Source organism: Felis catus, chromosome D4 (genome assembly GCF_018350175.1).
Source record: "Felis catus isolate Fca126 chromosome D4, F.catus_Fca126_mat1.0, whole genome shotgun sequence".
Classification (NCBI taxonomy): domain Eukaryota; kingdom Metazoa; phylum Chordata; class Mammalia; order Carnivora; family Felidae; genus Felis; species Felis catus.
Genome location: NC_058380.1, coordinates 88,258,949 through 88,265,659, shown reverse-complemented (window position 1 = coordinate 88,265,659; position 6,711 = coordinate 88,258,949). Strand labels below are relative to the sequence as shown.

Below are 6,711 nucleotides of genomic sequence, written 5' to 3'. Positions count from 1 at the left end.
CGCCTCACAGACAGTCCCTTAGCATCTGAAATACCCTAGTTAGGAATCTGCTCTTCAGAAGGTATCACACAGACGTTTAAAAAAATGTTTATTTATTTTTGAGAGAGAGAGAGGGAGGGGGGGCTGGGGAGAGAGAGTGAGAATGCAAGCAGGGGAGGGGCGGGGTGGGGACAGAGGGTCTGAAGCAGCCTTTGCACTGACAGCAGAGAGCCCGACGTGGGGCTCGAACCCACGAACTGTGAGATCATGACCCAAGCGTTGGTCGGATGCTTAGCCGACTGAGCCACCCAGGAGCCCCTGTGGTGCCAATTTTAATAACAGTACATATTTAAAATGCTAACGTGGGGGCGCCCGGGTGACTCAGTCGGTTACGCATCCGACTTACGCTTGGGTCCTGATCTCACAGTTCGTGGGTTCGAGACCCACGCCGGGCTCTGTGCGGACGGTGTGGAGCCTGCTGGGGATTCTCTCTCTCTGCCCCTCTTCTGCTCTCTCTCTCTCTCTCCTTCAAAATAAATGAATACACTTTTAAAAAAAATTGATACCACAGTTTATTCCTTAGCAAAGAACTGTTAGAAATGACTTTATTCTTAGGAGAAGCGTGAGATGGTCAGAGAAGCGGACTGGCTAAAAGGTTCCCGGCAGTGAGTTCGGCAGCCTGGCACCTCCCCGGGGGTGCTCTGGGGCAAGACCCTGGGGTCTTGGTCCCCTCGCTCCTTGCACATCCAGGCACGGGGGTCTGGCTTCTTTCGTATTTGTTTGCTAGTAAATATTGGGACATTTGGCGGAGTTAAGACCTGCTTTTGTTATAGCATTCCATCTGGTGGCAAGGCTGTTGGCGTGGCGGGTCTAGGAAGCCATCATCTGCCTCTAACTAGGGGTCCACATCTGTACCAGAAAACCCGGTCAGTTAGAATACATGCCCAATGGCAAGTGGTGGAGGCTGGCTGGGAACTAGGTCGGATCAGCACCGGCGCCCCTAACCACCAACCCACACTGCCCTCCCACATTGCCTTCGACTCGCTCTCACGTGTCTAGAGTTCTAGCCGTTACTCTAGACCCTGCCAGGCTCAGGCACTATGCTGGGTGCCCAAAGTGGCCACAAAGGGTGCCATCTTTGGATGCCCCCTTTCAGTGGCCGCTGTAGCCCCCAAGCAGAAACTACGTGGGGCCCTCGGGCTGCGTCTGGCGGGTGGCGACGGTCGGATGATTCCTTTCACAAAACCAACTCTGAAACATAACCCGTTTCTGCATGGCGGCGGGGGAGGGGGGCTCATTCTCATGTTGGCCGTTCGGGATTTTCCCAAGAGCCTTTGGCCCAGAGCAATAATGGATTTTCAACCAACAGGGACATCCCTGTAGCGACATCACCTTCTATTCTGCAAACGAATGCTTTCTTGGCAAGTTCTGGAAGGGGCCATCGCTTCCTCTAATTCCTCCTCTCCCCCAATCACCCAGCACGTGGGAGGGCCCCCTCCCGTGTATTGAGAAAGCACTGGTTCCCTGCCTGAGGACAAGAGGGAGCCCCTCCAAGATCCCAAGTTGCAGGAGGGCCTAGCGAAGGCCTAGCCTTTGTTTTCAAACCTTTAACAATCTTTAGAGAAACGCTTTAGGGACCCCCAGGAGACGACACAGGCAGGAATGGACACGCTGGCCGGGGGTGAGACGTGGGGTCGGGGCCCACCCTGGGGACGCCTGGGCTTCCCACGACACTCCTTGCAATGCGCTGGTTTAACCGTTATGCCCACGCCTCTCACTTGGCACAGTCTTTGTCTTGGGGAACCTGGGCAGACAACCCCCGAAGCGAGAGAAAGGGGGTCACGGGGGGGGGGGGGGGAGGAAGAAGCCTGCGATGAAACGAAAAGAAAAGAACAGAAACAGACAAAGCAACAGGTCCACACAAGGGAGGCAAGGACAAGTCAGGAAGCGTGTTTAATTGGCATGGCACAGAAGACATACATCAGGAGCACGAGAGGAGGCCTGGGCACACTGCGGGGCCCCTGTCCGCCCCGGGGCCTCGCCCCGCCCCACCGGCACCTCCAGGACAAGGGCCTGCTTCTTCCCCAGAGACAGACACCAGCGGATTCAGACAGGACAGCGGCCCCCAAAAGAGGCCCCGAGGGGGTCGGAAAGGCAAAGAGGCAAACAGAAAGAACACGACCATAGCCAGGAAACGTTGTTTTTGTTTTGTTTTGTTTTTTGGTAAGAGTTGTCCAAATTCCTTTACAAAGTTGCAGGCTCCGGGTCGGGGGGCGGGGAGGGGGGGGGGGGACGTGACCACTCAGACTGCCCTGCCCCACTGGCCTTCGACCTCTGCAAGGTGACCGCGACGCCCACGCCCACTCCCCACTTCCCCCTTCGCCCTGTGAGGGACAGACACTTGCTCCCATCTGAGGGACAGGGGAACTGAGCGGGAGCCACTTGCCCCGAGCCTCAGAGAGAGCTGGTCACTGAGTCCAACTGGGAGCAGGTGGCTGTCCCCGGAGCCATGGGCCGGGGCCACCGTCAAGATGCAGGAAAAACAGAACGGCACAGGCTGTGGGGCGAGGCGAGGCGGATTCTGCGTTTGTCCCAGGCCTGGGCAGTAGACAGGAGCCTGAGCCTAGAGGCCAAGACAGAAGATGGGACCAGCTGTTTATTCAACAAAAGCCTTTTATTCATTCAAAAATCAACCATTGGGTTTATTCCGCAGATATTAAAAAAAGGGGGGAGGGCAAGGCTTCCCATCACGGCGCCCTTATGCTCATTAACTTGCTAGCCCTGGGGGAGACCTAGAAGAGGGGCACCTGGGACACACAATGCCAGTCACGGGAGGTTGGGGCCCAGGGCACCTCCCGCTGTCCCCCCTCCAATCTCCGGTTGGGCCTGACGGGGTCCCCACATGCCTTTGCAGCTCCCGGCCACCAGGGGGCGCGCCCGCGTTCCCTCGGACGCCGGAGGCGCCGCGGGGAATCGGGTGGCTTTTCGCTGGGTCCGCAGAGGGACTCTCTCCAGGGAGAGGATGTCTCTCCCGGGGGAGATCTAGGGCACCCCCCCCCCGCCTTCCTCCCCTCAGAGAAGAGACGCGTTCCCGAAAGCCCAGGTGTCGTCTGGGAAGTTGGCTGTCAAAGTGAAAAGCATCTCGGGGAAAGGAGGACACACACACGTTTGCCTTGACATTGAACGTTGCCTGGTTAAATATCAGGAAGTCTGTCATTCTGGTCAATGCCATCAACAGAGTGGGGAGCGGACACTGTGGGGGAGAGGCCAGGGCCGCTGCTCCTGGGCCAGGGAGCGAGGAGCGAGGAGCGAGGGCCGGCGGAGGGACTGAGAGCCTGGCCTTCGGTGGGTCTGGAATCCCCAGAGAGCAGCATGTGACCCACCTGGGCCTGCGGGGGGGAGGGGGGTGAATCGGTGCCGGGGACAGAGGCCCACAGCTGCTCAGGTTCCATACCTGGAGGCCTGGTGAGAGGAGGGGTCACAACTGCCCCTGCCCGGCCACCTCGGGCACAAATGGCCAGTATCCAGCGCCTTGCCCAACAAGAAGGGCGGCCCTTCCCTGCAGCTCTGGGCCGTCCCCGGGACACGGACCCGAGGTGCGCCTGAGCCACGGGTCCACGGTCCCGCCTGCTAAGGCCAAAAGCCCCACCTGTGGCTCCAAACTAAACGGCCGAAGGGCAAGAATGAAGAAAGAAGGCCTCACAGACACCTGCTCCACAGACACCCGGGAATCGATGCCCATGCCGGAGCTGGCGGGATCCGTCACTCCTGACCCCGGCTGGTCCTGGGCTACGAGTCCCTCACCGAGATGGTGCCTCTAACACTGGGCTGTGCGACTGCTCCTTCCCCCTGGGCCAGAGATGCACACCGAGGCCCAGGCAGAAGGCAGGGGAGGAATGCCACGCGGGGAACCACCCCCCCACGCAACCCCAAGCCACCAAGTTCATCCCAACCTGCAAAGTCGCCTGTGAGAGCTGAAGCGCTCCCCGTGCCTGCGCGATCCGGGGGCTTACAGTGGACGCAGAGCACAGCCCGAGGCTCTGCTGAGCAAGAAAGGAGTCTGGGACGAGCTGAGCGGTCCGGCCAGCGGGAAGGGACACGCAAGGCCCGCCCCAGCAGCGCCGCTCTCTGGCGGAGGGTCTGTCGGCTGAGGGTTAATTGGCAGACGCTCTGGCCTCCCGGGAAAGTGCAAAGTGAGAACCAAGGACAATTCAAAGTGAGAACTGAAGGCCAGCTTTTTCTCTCCCGGGGCTGGGGCAAGCAAGAAAGGGGACAGGCTGCTGAGTTCGCCAAGAAGCAGGAATTCGAGACTCAGGCCTGGCCCTAAATAGTCTGGGAGGCTGCTTCTCAGTCCGGGAGCCTTCCCTGGAAGAGGACTGGTTCTGGGCCAAAAAATAAAGACAGCCCGAGAGTCCAGGAGGGACCAGGAAGAGCTGAAGAGAGAACAAGGTAGGTCATCTGATCCCGCACACAACCACCAGTGGCTTCCACGTCCCTGAAGACTTGTGCGAAGAGACAGGAGACGGTCTCACACCGTGCCCGTGCCTGCTGGGGCCTGGCAAACAGCCGAAGACCGCAGAATCATAAATGCAAGAAACCCAGGCTCACAATGACACGGCGTCGGTGTGGATACAGGAAACTTCCAGATCGACCAGCCCAAGCCTCCTGGTTCTGCCGCTGGGGTAGCTGGGGCCCAGAGAGGGCAGGGGGCTGCCTGTGATCGCAGAGCAAGGGCCAGCCGCAGGCTCCTGGAGAGGCTCCCTGGCCTCTGACTTTCCTGGTGGCGGTTCTGGGGCCACCCGGTCTCAGTGGCAGGCAGCGTTACAAGCTTCCTATGAGCACATATGGGCTGCAGCCCCAAGGGACAGCCGCTACCAGACTGGACCGTCTGCGGCCCTTCCCTCCTGCCCTCCCTCCCAGCGTTTAAGCCGAGAGAGGAAAGGGAAGGGGGAGGCCACGTGATCTACGGGACCAGGCAGGCGGGCAGGCAGAAAAGCAAGTGGGAGAGAACTGAAGGACGCTCTTCAAAACCCACCAAGGAGGGAGAAGGAAACTTTCCTCTGCTCACCGGCTTGCCAAGAGCGTCCTCCCCCGCCGCCTTTCCTTACACACCCCATCCCACCTTCCGGGCTCCCAGGCCCCAGGCTGCTGCAAGCGCCAAGCAAGAGTGGAGAAACCCAAAGACGTCCCCTGTTTGTCCTCAGAAAAGATGCTCTGGACCCAGAAGAGGAACAGAAGGGGGAGTATGGACAGGAAGCAGAGAAAAGGGGTTCAAGAAGGAGGCATTCGGGCTGGGGGAACAGTGCATTAGCCATTTAAGAAGCCCACCCTTCCCCTCTCCAAACATCAAGCACAGTATCTGGAAAAAAAAAAAAAAAAGAAGAAGAAGAGAAAAAGAAAAAAAAAAGGTTTTTGGCTTCTTGGCCGCTTCGGGCCACCATTCTCTCCGGCGCAGGTGGGCGAGGGCGTGCGCGTATAAACGGTAAGCCCCGCATCCCTGGGAACTTTGGACACACGAGGCAGCAGCAACAGTTAACAACCAATAAATAAAAGATATCAATTATATATGTATAAAAAAAAAAACCTCACTTTCCCCACAAAAAGCACAATACTGTTATCACACACACAAAAAAATCATCATCATCATAATTCATCATCCTTGCCACGCAGGTGGTCTGGCTGCTCGAGGATGCGACGACAAATAACGCGAATCGGGCAGGCCCCCCCCCCAATGCCCCCGAGCACACCGTGGCCGAGGCCGTGACTCCCCGTGGCCTCTCCGGCTGCCGAAGGACAGCCGAGGCGGGAGGCAGTCTTCTCTGAGGTCTACGGCAGCCTTCTCCCCATCTGTCAGTCTGTATCTTCTAGGACAGAAGGTGGTTGTTTTTTTCTTTTTTTTTTTTTTCCCTTTGTCAATGTCTGTTTGAAATTTAAAAAAAAAAAAAAAAAAAAGCACACGCACAGGAGAGCAGGAAGGACCCGGAGGCTGCCCGCGAAGCAGCCGAGGCCTTGGTTTTGCAGAGGGCTGTAGCCTTTTCCGTTTCGTGTCGGTTTCTAGACAAGCAGAGGTTGTTGGCAATTGGAGACAGTGGCTTCAGGCGGCGGTGGGTGCAGGGCAGGGGGGAGGAGAGCCGGGCCCCGCGACTCCAGGGCAGCCCGGCTGGGTGTAGATGCGGAGAGAGGCCGGGGGAACACAGGAGGGTGGCGTTGGGGGCGGAGGTGGCCTCATGGCACGGGAGGAGGTGAGTGGTTCCCAGGCATCTGGAAGACACAAGGAGGTGAGACAGGTGCGGAGCTGGCTGGCTGCCCGGGACCCACGCCCACGGAGCCGGCAGGGGAGCCAACTGGAGGGCCGGGGGGCATTCCGTCAGAAGTCCTAAAATTCAGCGTGCGCACCCTCGGATCCACCTGTTTGGCGCTTCGCGTGTCTCCTTAAGAAGCAAAGGAGGCGTTTCCCACAGTATCATCTGCGATAGCGACATACAAAGGGAGGGAGCGAGCTAGGGAGCTGGTCGGATAAATGAGGGCGCAGCCCTAGGATCGGATAACTTGCAGCCACGAAGGCCAAGGCGTGGCGTGGCGTGGCCGACAGGCACAGAAGATGTTCAACAGGCTTCGTCACCGGGGACACACAAATAAACCCCACAATGAGACACCACCCCACACCCGCCGGGATGGCTATCCTCCACACGCGGGGACGTCACAAGTGTTGGCCAGGGCGTGGAGATGTTA

General features: G+C 58.5%; 1 protein-coding gene across 3 annotated transcripts in view; it reads right to left on the bottom strand.

Moving 5' to 3' along the window:
* Window positions 1–1,908: 1,908 nt before the first annotated feature.
* The window catches only part of NCS1 (neuronal calcium sensor 1), a 51,322-nt gene continuing 46,519 nt past the window's right edge, over window positions 1,909–6,711 (bottom strand). For all 3 annotated transcript variants that reach the window (XM_023242852.2, XM_045042827.1, XM_045042825.1), the window contains exon 8: window positions 1,909–6,240. The gene's annotated coding sequence lies outside the window, so the exon portion shown is untranslated. The remainder of the gene's footprint in view (window positions 6,241–6,711) is intronic.